The sequence below is a fragment of the Trachemys scripta genome, chromosome 5 (assembly GCF_013100865.1).
Source record: "Trachemys scripta elegans isolate TJP31775 chromosome 5, CAS_Tse_1.0, whole genome shotgun sequence".
Taxonomy (NCBI): domain Eukaryota; kingdom Metazoa; phylum Chordata; order Testudines; family Emydidae; genus Trachemys; species Trachemys scripta.
In genome coordinates, this window is record NC_048302.1 from 584,279 (window position 1) to 598,160 (window position 13,882).

The 13,882-nt window shown below is 45.1% G+C and overlaps 1 long non-coding RNA gene across 1 annotated transcript in view; it reads right to left on the minus strand.

Annotated features, from left to right (window-relative positions):
• Positions 1–10,459: 10,459 nt before the first annotated feature.
• LOC117878293 overlaps positions 10,460–13,882 on the minus strand; it is a 35,751-nt gene continuing 32,328 nt past the window's right edge. The window contains exons 8-9 of the long non-coding RNA XR_004645943.1: positions 11,751–11,792; positions 10,460–10,673 (exon numbers count right to left, since the gene is read on the minus strand). This is a non-coding gene — a long non-coding RNA (uncharacterized LOC117878293). The remainder of the gene's footprint in view (positions 10,674–11,750; positions 11,793–13,882) is intronic.

The following is a 13,882-nucleotide window of genomic DNA, read 5'->3' on the forward strand; positions in this document are numbered from 1 at the left end:
AGGCTCAGCATGTAGACTGTAAGCTCTCTGGGACAGGGCTGTCTGTTGTTCTGTGTTTGTGTTGTACAGCATCTGGCACAATGGGGACCCGGTCCAGGGCTGGAGCTCCTAGGTGCTACCACAATACAAACAATCAACACAAATTAGGACAAAGTTTTCAAATTTCTGTGGTTAACTTGAGGCAGCTATGTCCAAATTTAGGCACCTGAGTGAGTGAGCTATCTCCCAGCAGCTGGAAGCTCCAGGCAGGTACAATGGCTGTTGAATTCAACATGAGGTAAGGGGGCTTAGCCCCTAAGCGATATGCTCCGCACTTCAGAAGATCCAGCTCTTCCCTTCTCCCCTTTATTTGCAGTCAGGAGCTGGGCTGCTTTCCACTTACACCATGAAAATATGTAAGTTCAGTGAAAAGATGTGTCAGTCCTGACCCTGTGTCTTGAGTTGGCATGTAGCTTCCTGCAGGACACAATCAATGGCCACTGCCCACCTCAGTTGTGGAGGGGGAGGAGAAATGAGATAGTCCAGAAACATTATGACTTTGAAAAACACAGGGACAAAAGCTTCCTTGGGCTCGTTAAGGCTGATACAAGAACAAAGGAGACAACTATGGTAGAAAAATAAGCTATATTCCATGGATATGCAATAGAATGTCTCTACATGTAAGATACAACAGTGCTCCACGCACTTCACTCACCTCCCCATTCATTTCTGGATCCAGTTTCCTACCCTTATCTGAGAGTTAGCTCTAAGGACATGGAGCACATTGGTTACTAAGGGTCTAATCCTGAGGACATAGGGTGAAATCCAGGCTCCATTGGCGTCAATGGAAAAACTTGCACTGGCTTTAATGGGGCCAGGATTCCACCCATAAACATAACATAAAAGGAGATCACTGCCATAAGTCAGGGCTCAGGGTCAGATCCAAACAGATGGCTTTTATGAGGCATTGTTTTACACAACAGGTTTTCAAACAGAGGGCTTTTCTACACTTGAAATGCTGTAGCTATGCCGCTGTAGCACTTCAGTGTAGACGTTACCTGCACCAACGGGAGGGGTTTTCCCATATTAAATAATATTAAAAATAATTTCTACTCTGCAGAGTGACTCTGTGAACTGGGGATCCATATTGATTATGTCTCAGCAGTTTCCATAGCAGATGCAGGGCCAGATTTAGGGGCAGGTGACCCAGGTGACCGCCTGGGGTGCCGGACTTGGAGGGGCATCGGGCTTGGGGGGGGCTTGTTGTTAGCGACAAAAGGGAAAATAGAATGTTTGAAGTGACATGTTTCAGGTATTCCATATGTGGATTCATTTTTCACTAACCTCCTAGAATGTTCTGGACCTTTGTAGAATCTCATGGAACCTCCAGACTTTTTGAGAACTACATTCTCCTTGAAGCTCCTAGAATGTTGTCAGCCATGCCCTTGTGAGTAAGGCTACATTTTAACACAGGTATTTTTAGTAAAAGTTATGGACTTTTACTAGTAAAAGCCATGGGCAGTAAAAAAAATTCCTGCCCCTTGACTGGTCCAAGACTTGTACTATACCCCAGACTAAATCTTGGGAAGGGAGGTGGCCTGGGGGGGAGCACCACAGGTGCTTGGGGGAATCCGGGGTGTGTGTGTGTGCCGCGGGTGCTGGGAGGGGCAGAGGGGCGGTGTGTGGCTTGGGACCCCCACTGGCCATGGCCAATGGGAGCTGCGTGGGCAGTGCCTGCAGGTGGAGGCATTGCGCAGAGCCCCCTGGCTGCACCTCCCCCTAGGAACCGAGAGATGTTGCTGCTTCCGGGGAACCCCCCCCTGAGATGGGGGGCAGTGGTGATGGCCTGAGACTGCCCCAGCAGAAGCCGGTGCAGCTGGCTGCTGCAGAAGTCACAGAGGTCACAAAAAGTATATAAGGGGTGGGGCGTCACCAGTCAGTCAGTGAGATGCAAGAATGAAGTGAAGTGAGAGCCCAGCTGCAATATTATGAACCTTGTTTTACTGTGTACTTGTGTTTTAAGACTTGAAGAGTGTAAGTAGTGACTATTGAGATGCCAGAGATATCTAACAAACCCCTATCTGCACAACAATATAACATAAACACTGTTACTTCTTTTGCCATGCTTAACACGTAACGTTTGATGACTTTCTAGGATTGCGGAACATAGACTTTTGCTCTCCCTAATACTGTGCTTTCCCCCCATAGAAAATAAAAGATGTCCCTGAAGAATCCTTCAGGAACTCAGTATAGGAAGCGAAAAGCTCAACTGCAATCTAGCTTGCAGCAAGGGGCAAAAATGATGGGGAAAATATCTGAAACAGAACAACACAGACCGGGCTTTAGGCAGTAGCGATCATCCCAGTGCAGGAGAAAATGAGGAGTGAAGTGTAAATTATGGAAGTTCTATTACGAAGGAATTAGCAGATTTATCTGAAGATGAGGAATGGAAATGTGAGGAATCATAGAATCATAGAATATTAGGGTTGGAAGAGACCTCAGGAGATCATCTAGTCCAACCCCCTGCTCAAAGCAGGACCAACACCAACTGTCCCAGCCAGGGCTTTGTCAAACCAGGCCTTAAAAACCTCTAAGGAAGGAGATTCCACCACCTCCCTAGGTAACCCTAGGAAAGTGATGGAGAATCGTTAAGTTTTCCAGGAGGCGTAAAGGAGAGTAATGATAAAGAAGAATTAGCCTTGCATGGTGACAGAAACAGCCGTGAGAAAAATTGCACACCACAAATTGATACATCAGATCCTGCTTTATGGCTGGTGATCCTAAACTCTGCTGATATGGATTGTACAATTTTGAATGGGCTGGGGAAAATTGAGGATATGACGTTTCCAGCAAATGAGTAGAAGCGACACTTCTCAAAGTCACACTGTGAAAGAGTGCTCGAGAATGGTGAGAAACTGAATCGGTGTTGGCTAGTTTACTCAAAATCAACTGACAAAGTATTCTGTCTTTGTTACAAAATATTTGACAAGAATTCCAAATCATTGCATGTGCTTTCCAGGTACAATTACTGGCATAACTTAGCTGATGCTCTGAAGTAACATGAAAAGTCACTTAACCATTTTATGGCCCACTCCGAATAGATGGAGGTCGAGTCCAGGCTCAAGCTGAATAAATGTGTAGATGCAGAAGACCAGCACATTGTTAATGTAGAAACCCAGCATTGGAGGAATGTGCCAAGCATGTGACCTCAATTACCCTCTTCCTTGTAAAGAATAATTTGGCTTTCTGGGGCTCGTCAGAGGAGTTGTTCACTGAACATAACAATAATTTTCTCAGTTTAGTAGAGCTTACAACAATGTAATGCGTGAGCACCTATATCGAGTAGTTCCTAATGAAACTATGGACCATTATTGCAGCAAAACAATTCCATTGATTGACCTTATGGCAAGAACGGTGCTTGATAACATACTGATGCAGCTCAGCAAAGTGAAGTATTACGCCATAATAATGGACTGTACTGCCACCATTAGTCACACTGAAAAGATGTCATTTGGCAAGACAACTCCCACCTGTTCATGCTCTCTGTATGTGTGTATATATATCTCCTCATTATTTATTCCACTCTGTATGCATCCAAAGAAGTGGGCTGTAGCCCACGAAAGCTTATGCTCTAATAAATTTGTTAGTCTCTAAGTTGCCACAAGTACTCCTGTTCTTTATTCACAGTAAGATTTGTTGACGATGAGGATGGCTGTGTCCAAGTAAAGGAACACTTTATCTGTTTCTGGTCTGTGGATGACTGTACTGGAAAAGGCCTAACAGGACTGTTTATGAATGTTTTGAATGAGAATAAAATAAAGCTTCAAGACTGCCATGGCCAAGGCTATGACAACAGCATGAACATGAAGGGAAGAAACATTGGCATCCAGGCAAGGACCCTTGTGCTGAATCCAAGAGATTTCTTCATGCCTTGTGGCTGCCACTCCCTCAACCTGGTTGTGTCAGATGCAGCATTGTCATCTTTAGATTCAGTATCTCTTTTCGGAGTACTGCAAAGGTGATATGTCCTGTATTCATCATCAACTCTCAGGTGGAAGATCCTCAATGTTACAAATCTGACTGTGAAGCCTCTAAGTGACACTCACTGGGAGAGCTGCATGGACAGCATAAGGCCAGAGAGGTACCCAGTGACTGAGGTTTATGACACCCTAATGGAACTTGCGGAGCCGAGTAAAGCTGAGGCTTCAAATTTCTGGTCTCTGTTGTGGTTTGGCACGATATCCTGTTCCAAGTAAACGTTGTAAGCAAGGCATTACAAACTCAGTTGATGGACATCGCAACTGCTGCTACTTTGATGAGAAGCTGCCTTGATTTCGTTGTGGCCTACAGAGAAGATGCTATCACTGCTGCCAAAGAAATGACAGAAAACTTAGAGGTTGAGCCTGTCTTCAAGGAAACTCATATTCACTGGAAAAAGAGACAGTTTGGTTACGAGGACAGAGATGAGGAGATGGGAAGCTTGGAAGAAAAATTCAAGAGGGAGTTTTTTTGCTCACTCGTTGACACTGCTCAAGTGTCCGTCAAAGAAAGGTTCGGAGAAATGAAGCACCACGAAAGACCTAGGGATTTTTGTATGACCGTAGTAAGCTGCCGATAGACAGGAAAACACTCTTGAACAATTGTATGGACCTTAACCAGATGCTGACACATGGGCAATGTTCGGACATCAGTGATAAAGACACATCTGTGTCAAATTGGACAACATCCATCACATTTTGCAACACGGGAAGCACTCTTCACTGCAAGTTCTCCAATTCAGTCACGATGCAGGGCTGAAGGACACTTTTCCCAATGGGTGGATAGCTTTGAGGATTCTGCTCACGCTGCTGGTCATAGTCGTGAGTGGTGAGCACAGCTTTTTGAAGCTCAGGCTCATTAAAACGATGACCGACGAGAGACTGACATCGCTTGCTATTTTATCACTTGAAAATGGCATTGGCCAGTCTTTGGATCTCTCTGACGTTGTGCTTCAGTTCGTGAAGGCAAAGATGAGAAAAGCGACCTTTTGAACTACAGGACTAGGGTTAACAGCAGGCCTGCAATTGTTAGTGCCCCTCAGGATATTTTTAGTAAAAGTCATGGACATGTCACCAATTTTCATGAATTTTTGTTTATTGCCCATGAAGTGTCTGTGACTTTTACTAAAAATACCTGTGACAAAATATTAACCTTAACTATAATTAATATGATTCATAGACTGGGCTACAGTGAACAATTCTGTTCATTAAGCACAAGTGGATATAAAGTCTCTTTCAGTTGGATTGGTTCCTGCAATCAAAACTTATTGTCACTTGACTCAACAGACCAGCTCTGTGTGAGCAAGGGGTTACTATTCCTTACAAATACATAGCTGTTCCGAGTAGAACTACACCATAACTGAATACCAGCATGTGGCTACCCCAAGATGACTCAGCACTGCAGAGCTAACTAGTAATGAGCAAGAAAACCAGCTAATCAGGTGGCATGAGGCAGCCAGTGGCCCCTTGCTGAGAGAAATACCCCTGAGATTAGACTCTAAGGGCCAGGTTTTTAAAAGTGTTTAGGTGCCTTCCATTGAAATCAATGGTAATTAGTACCTAGGCACTTTTGAAAATCTCACTAGGCTTCTATCTGCATCTTTAGGTGTCTAAACACCTGTTTCTATTTTGTACACTACTTATATCCGAAAGGCTGAATTGGGAAACTGGGCTTGGGAAAGTCAAGCTACAGAACTAACTCTTCTTTCCTTGGGAAGGGTCACTCCCAGCTGGGATTTTTAAAGCTTCAAAAACTGCAGCTTGTAGCAGAACTCCTTTTAGCAGGACAGGCTGAATGAAAGAACCTTCCAAGGATTTTTTTTGCTCCTTGCTGGGGCTTTTTTGCAAGGCAGAGTAGATGGGCAGGCCTGAAAGCAGTCACTAGAGTTAGCTAACTTGAGGTAAAATCCAAGGCAGTTTGTGGCATTCACATGAGTTCACAGGTCCACGTAGACACCAGCCTTCCCCATAGTCTTTACTTCGACCTTCTAACAAGAAAATGACAAACTGTCTCATCTCCGCTAGGATTTTGCCTCCTGTTGTTACTTCATGTTAAGAACAGACCTTTTCTCCTAGTGAAGATGAACACCAAACCAGTTTGGCCTACTCCCCAGCCCTTGCACATCTGCCTGCGTGATGGCTGCAAGAGATAAGATTACCTGACTTCCAATCTCTTCCTAAAAGTGGGAGAAGGGCAGGGACTGTGCCTGAAATCCCATATCTGGGACACAAGGCTTTTGTGCCCTGCATTTGCTGAAGCATCAAAGTTCTACTGTGTGGGGGCCTCTCTATTGTAGTGACAGGGTCCCCAGAGCCTGGCTCATCCAGTACCTAGCCAGTCAACAATCTTTGGCACTAGAAATGACTGAACAACTGGGAAGGCACCAGTAGGACAGTTATGTTGAATGCACAAGGAGAGAACATATTGTTTGATAAGCCTCTGACTACCCTCCATTTACCTAGAAAAAATGTCCAAAGTAAGTGGCTACTTATTAACCTCATAAAAATTATGTTTTTTTTAAATATGGAGAGATCCTATCTCCTAGAACTGGAAGGGACCCTGAAAGGTCATTGAGTCCAGCCCCCTGCTTCACTAGCAGGACCAAGTACTGATTTTGCCCCAGATCCCTAAGTGGCCCCCTTGAGGATTAAACTCACAACCCTGGGTTTAGCAGGCCAATGCTCAAACCACTGAGCAATCCCTCCCCCCACCATCTGGATAGCCCTAAAGTATTTGACACTCTGATGTGATTTCTGGAAGCATCATCCTTTGCAGGCAATACAGGTAGGAGGGATGAGAAAACTGGCATCCCTACTGCAGATAGCCACAGTGCTAACGACAGGGGTGCAACCACCGAGATGGCCAAGCTGCAGAAGAAGTATGTAGCCTTTCCAGTTATCTGCAACACCTGGACTCAGTTGCTTTCTTTTATGTAGCTTTTTTGCTATTGTAAGCAATAGGATACAGCTATTTTGCAGCATTCTTCTGAAGCAGTGGATCCTGGACATTTCCAAACTCATTCCCTTGCTCAGTGCTTTGGATTTTGTGCTTACCTAACACTAGCCAAGTGGCCTCCCACCTTTGCTTTGGGTCCAGCCCTGAAGTTCTTCGGAACATGGCCCCTTTGGTTTTGCGTCTAGGTTTTTGTTAGCTAGCATTTCATGACTGCATGTATACAACTTGTTGGGATGAACAAAAAGTGGCTTTCTCCTAGTGCTGTGGATCTAGAGGGCAAAGGGTCAGATTCCAATGTACCTTGGAGGTGAGCAGAAATGGCACAGCTGTCTTCTTCTTCTTCTTTGGAGACTCAGTGGTGAACATCTGGAGAGGCTCTGGAGCCGCACAGTGACAGAATAATCATGTCCTCTCATTTATGGGGATGATGCCCCTGCATCAGCAAGACTCAGCCTCCAGAGGGCTAAGTGGAGCAAAGGAAGCATTTTATTAACCTCATCAAAATGATCCTTTGCAGCCCTCAGATGTCTGCCTTATGAGAGGTCAGGTCAGGTAGGGCCTCAGGCAGTTCCAGCACGATCCGTCTTTCTGCTCTGAACTACTGCATTCCATGTAAGCCTGGGGAGGAGGAGGAGGAGGAGGAAGGTCCACGTTCACATAAAGCTATGCTGGGGTTACACAAAGGTTCTTCATTTGAAAGTATAGGATGCAAAAAGAGTACAAAGAACCAGTGCCATTTCTGCTGAGTGGCTGAGCATTATGCTAACACATGAATGAGGTGACGGAGATAGGAACAGATCCTTAGCTGGTGTAAATCCGTGCGCTGCATTGACTTCAGGGGAGCCATGCTGATGTACACCAACTGAGGATCTCACTCACAGTATTTGTATCTGGAATTGACACGTACGTTTGTATATTTCAACTTTGGTGCCTTAGGACCACCACCAACCTTTGTTGGAGACAAAGACTTGTCTATACCCATCCAGATAGGGCAAACTGAATCTAAGGGTAATTTTTTGCATGAGTCAAAATGTTTTTAACTGAAATATACTTTTCTGGCCCTGCCCATACTCACATGTTTGACAAAGTCCAAAAAAGAGGAGCACAAAATAAGATTTCAAAAGCTCAAAATATGGGAGTCCTTTCTTTCTTTATAATAAATAGGGTTACAAACTCTTTTTGAAGGATCAGCATGTCTGGACTAGATCATTCACACAGAGTTGTGTTACACCTAGAGCCAAATCCGGAAGCCCTTCTTCAGGAAAATCTCCCACAGGATGAATGGAAGTCTAGCTGGAGTAAGGAAGCAATAAGGACTGCAAGTTGGGGCTCTAGGTTTCCGTAGAACAGAATTAGCACCCTCTGTGGTAGATAGACAAGGTGGGTGAGGACCAGCTTCTCATAAATAAATGCTATTGCCTCAGCCACTTTGTCTATCTAATGTCCTGAGACCAACCTGGCTACAACAACCCTGCATCCACCCTCGGTGCTAACTTCCTTGGCTGTGCCTGTGCCTGCCATTCTTACAGTCTAGCATCATTTGCCTGTTGGCGTGCAAGGCCATTTCTGGTTCTTTCCAGCTCGTGAGCAATCATGTTTCTATACGCTGAGAATATTTTTAATGCACTCTTCCCACATGTGACCTAAAGCAGTGTTTCTCAACCTTTTTGATACCAGGGACTGTTTTTCTGCCTTCCTGTACTGTGACAGGGAGATCTCAGGGACCAGCGCTGGTCCACAGACAGGTCATTGAGAAACACCGGCCTACAGTACGTTCTCTCTCTCTGGAATTTAGATTTTTCCACAAATCCACCATGGAGGTCATCTTGCCCAAGAAACATGTCTCTCAAACACCTTTTTATGCTGTTGTTTGCTAACTTTTTTACGGACTAAAGAAATCTTTTACATCATGTCAGGGAAAACAGAAATGCAATATGTTTGGGTTTCATGAAATCCACTCCTATGACAATACTTAGAACATGTTTTATGCATATAAACAGTTATGTGATGCTGGGAAAGTCACTTAACCCAAACTTTTCACAGGTGGCTACTACTTGTGTATTTCTGATTTTCTGGGCACCCACCATGAGACTCCTGGGGCCTGATTCACAGAAATGCTGAACACTCACAGCTGCAACTAAGGTCAATGGGAGCTGTGCTCCAAAACTAAAGTGCTATAAAACACTAAGCACTCTGAAAAATAAGTTGCTAGTTTCTCAAATTGAGTATCCAAATTTAGTTGATACTTCCAACAATTTTGGCTCTAAGTTCAGTTTCCCATGGATAACAATGGGGACAATACCCCCTCACCTCATAGCCAGGTGTGAAATAAATGCCTTAATATTTGTAAAGCACTAAGCACGACCCAAGAACCTCTTAATACCAGCTGGCAAAGGGGCACAGAGGGGGTGCATAGAAGTTACAAGAATATCCTGATTCTGGTATGTACATGTGATGGGTTCGGTCACAGAGAACCCCTTGAGACTATCACCTGATGTGCTGAGACTACCTCTGTGGCCTGTTTTCTCTGCCAGCCTAGGACTTCCATAACCCTGCCTTGTTGAGCCAGACACGCCAGTCTGCTACAACACAGACCCAGGGTCTGAACCACACGCCCCAAAGCTGAAGACTTAACTGAAAACCACTTAACAGGTTACCTTATCTCCAGCACCCAGACACCCAGTTCCCAATGGGATTCAAACCCCAAATAAATCCGTTTTACTCTGTATAAAACGTATACAGGGTAAACTCATAAACTGTCCGCCCTCTATAACACTGATAGAGAGATATGCACAGCTGTTTGCTCCCCCCAGGGATTAATTACGTACTCTGGGTTAATTAATAAGCAAAAGTGATTTTATTAAATATAAAAAGTAGGATTTAAGTGGTTCCAAATCATAACAGACAGAACAAAGTAAGTTACCAAGCAAAATAAAACAAAACACGCAAGTCTAAGCCTAATACATTAAGAAACTGATTACAGATGAAATCTCACCCCCAGAGATGTTCCAATAAGCTTCTTTCACAGACTGGACTCCTTCTGATAGTCTGGGTCCAGCAATCACTCACACCCCCATAGTTACTGTCCTTTGTTCTAGTTTCTTTCAGACATCTTTTTGGGGTGAAGAGGCCATCTCTTGAGCCAGCTGAAGAAAAAATGGAGAGGTTTCCAGGGCCTTTTATATTCTCTCTTGTGGGTGAAAACCCCTTTGTTCTTCTATGCAAAGTCACAGCAACAAGATGGAGTCTGTAGCCACCTGGGCAAGTCACATGTTCATGAATGATTCAGCTTTTTGCAGGCCGATGCCTTTGTTTACATGTTAGTTTGAATGTTTCCAGGAAAGCTCAGATGTGGACTGACATCTCCCAAAGTTCATTGTCAGTTTAAGTGTTTCTTGGTTGGGCACTTACTGAGAATAGTCCTTTCTCAAGAAGCTGACCAAATGCTTCACTGAGGCTACTTAGAATCAAACACATTGAGATACAAGTACATAGCCAATATTCATAAATTCAAATACAAAAATGATACACACATATAGACAGCATAATCATAACCAGCAAACTACAACCTTTCCTTAGACACCCCATTTGACCTCCTCTGTAGAAGACCTGATGCAACTATAGGACCCTGGTTGCAACAATGATCTATACGGTCACAGTTCACGTCAATAATGTCACAGTACCTCCTGGTTCACCAAAGACTGTAATGTCAGGGATCAAAGGAAAGCTGGTGTCACAATGGTTATGAATTTCATTATAAAATGTATGTACTGCTACTTCGTACTGAGTTATGTCTACATACTGGAGAGATGTTCTTATAGTTTGTATCATGGTGTTAATGCCGAGCAGAAATCAAACACTGGCTTCCTGCCAGACCAGAGATGGTTATCCATCTATCTGCTGAAACTGAAATTGAATATTGTCTTGTTCACAAGCCCCAAGCTAAGCTAAACGCACATGGAAAACAGGAAGAGAAGAATAGCGGGGGGAAGAGCCTTATCTGGGGGTGCACTTCACAGGCTTACTGAACTAATACTGGGGGATAAGGAAAACACCCTGTTATTCTGCACCTAGGCAGTAAATGGACAGCATGTTTAAATACACAAAACCAGTCGTTGGATATGCTGCAAAAGGCTTTGGGTGAGATAAGACTGCTCTAGACTGGAGGTTAACCTGTTACATTTAGTCCCTAGAAAGCATATATTGATTTTGTTTTATATATAACCCTTCTGTTTCCAGCATCCTTACTCACTATTTCTTAAATCTTGATCTTTGATAATAAATGTATGGTTGTTTTCACTCTGCATATATCTCCGTGCTATGATATCATATAAGGAGTTGATCCGGAGTTGACTCATACAAGCTGGTGTGTGCATTGTCCCTGTGAGGACAGCAGAGCTGGGAATTCTGTGACTGTTCAGTGGGGAAGAAGCTGGACATTAGAGGGGAACATTTCAAAGGGGCTCAGGGACTGGGGTGCTCCTACTGTTAACCTGCAAGGCAAAGTCAGTGCTGGCCTAGCCCTGAGGAGATTGGCTGGCTGGCTAATGGATGGGACAGGAAGTGTCAGGAGCTGACACCCTGCACAAGCAAATCTCTTTCTCATTGGAGGCAGGGGGGTTACAAGTTGACTCACAGTCATGGGAATCCTGAGAACTACCATCTTAAAGCACTATGACGAGAGCAGCATGGAAAAGCCCAGGAGCCATGTAATAGTGTAGGCTTTGGATGGGCAGAGTAAATAAGAGAGGGGGGCTACAAATCAAACAGCTACTCACTCAGGCAACACTCTCCATCCTAGGCACTGATGAGGCAGGATCCTGTGGAAAAAATAATATGTGATCCTGTCAGTACAGACTGCATCATAATGCATGCACATAAAGGGGCCAAGTGAAGGTGTCCTGGGTAACCTTCATTCTGGCATATCCTAACTTCTGAGTGCTTGACTTTGCAACCACGATGTTCTTTTAAATTAGTTTTTTTTTAAATGTAACCTGGAAAGGTTCTTTAAATCACCTTTTTGCTACAGTTTCATGTGCATTAGACTGTTCACATGGTCCATTTTGGTCAATTTCATGGCTGGGGGTTTAAAATTAGTCAGTTTCACATTTTCAGATGTTTACATTTGAAATTTCATGGTGTTGTAACCCTGGGGGTCCCAACCCCCAAGGCAGTCAGGGCAGGTGGTTCACAAGGCTATTGCAGGGGGGTCATAGAATCATAGAAAGATTAGGGCTGGAAGAGAGCTCAGGAGGTCATCTAGTCCAACCTCCTGCTCAAAGCAGGAACAACCCCAACTAAATCATCCAGCCAGGGCTTTGTCAAGCCGGGCCTTAAAAACCTCTAAAGATGAAGATTCCACCACCTTCCTAGGTAACCCATTCCAGTGCTTCACCGCCCTCCTAGTGAAATAGTGTTTCCTAATATCCAACCTAGACCTCCCCCACTGCAACTTGAGACCATTACTCTTGTTCTGTCATCTATCACCACTGAGAACAGCCGAGCTCCATCCTCTTTGGAACCCCCCTTCAGGTAGTTGAAGGCTGCTATCAAATCCCCCCCTCACTCTTCTCTTCTGCAGACTAAATAATCCCAGTTCCCTCAGCCTCTCCTTGTAAGTCATGTGCTCCAGCCCCCTAATAATTTTTGTTGCCCTCCGCTGGACTTTCTCCAATTTGTCCACATCCTTTCTGTAGTTGGGGGGACCAAAACTGAACGCAATACTCCAGGTGTGGCCTCACCAATGCCGAATAGAGGGGAATGATCACTTCCCTCGATCTGCTGGCAATGCTCCTACTAATACAGCCCAATTTGCCGTTGGCCTTCTTGGCAACAAGGGCACACTGCTGACTCATATCCAGCTTCTCGTCCACTGTAATCCCCAGGTCCTTTTCTGCAGAACTGCTGCTTAGCCGGTTGGTCGGGTTATGGGATTGCCACCCGTACTTCCACCCTGCTGTTGGCAGGGGCACTACCTTCAGAGCTGGGCAGCCAGAGAGGAAGGCTGCTGGCTGGGCACCCAGCTCTAAAGTCAGCGCCACCACTAGCAGCAGCGCAGAAATGAGGGTGGCAAGGTATGGGAGGTGGGGTCCCATAGGTACAGTTTCCCGGCAGTCTCTGGCTACAGTGTGGGGCTGACAGCTCGAGCTACAGCCTCCCCACGTGGAGGTGGGGGGGTGAGACAGCTGGGGCTGCAGAGCTTCCTGCAGCTGGGGGAGATCCCGGAAGTGGGTCTGACCCACCCCAGGAGTGGCCTCTGCAAGGGAAGAGGACGTCTCATCCCTTCCCATCCCCAGCAGACTAGCAGCTGGAGCCCTGTGCAGGATAGGAGGCCCCACATGGGCACCAGATTTCACAGGGGAAGATTAGATTTCACAGTCCATGACATGTTTTTCACAGCGGTGAATTTGGTAGGGCTCTAAGCATTATATAATCCAGGTAACTTGATCATGTTTCAGTATCTGCCTAATTTAACCAGAGGCATGGCTGAGGGCAGGTCTGCTCTGAGCTTTGTGCCAGCAGAAAGTCTTTCCTGTGTCCTTATCTTATTTCTTTACTCATGAATTAAAATTGGAAAATGCCTTTTCAAAGCCAAGGGGACAGCCTGAGATGCCAGTGTGCCAAACACTTGCAGCGCAGCATTATCCACTCTCTAAAGAGCACTTTACCACTCCATCTGGAGGCAGGATACTTCTGCATGAATGGCCCTTGTCCCAGCAGATCCCTGCAGACCCAGGCAAGTCTCTTGGGATCTGTAGCCTTATCACCAAACTCTCATGAGAATAAACAGCCCTAGCCACTGAAGGTCAAACCTTACACCCAGGAAGCTCCAAGAGCTGAAATCATGGGGTTTCCTGTCCCTGCTACAGGAATAACCCAAATAGGGGAGCATGGGACCCTGAGTAAAGAC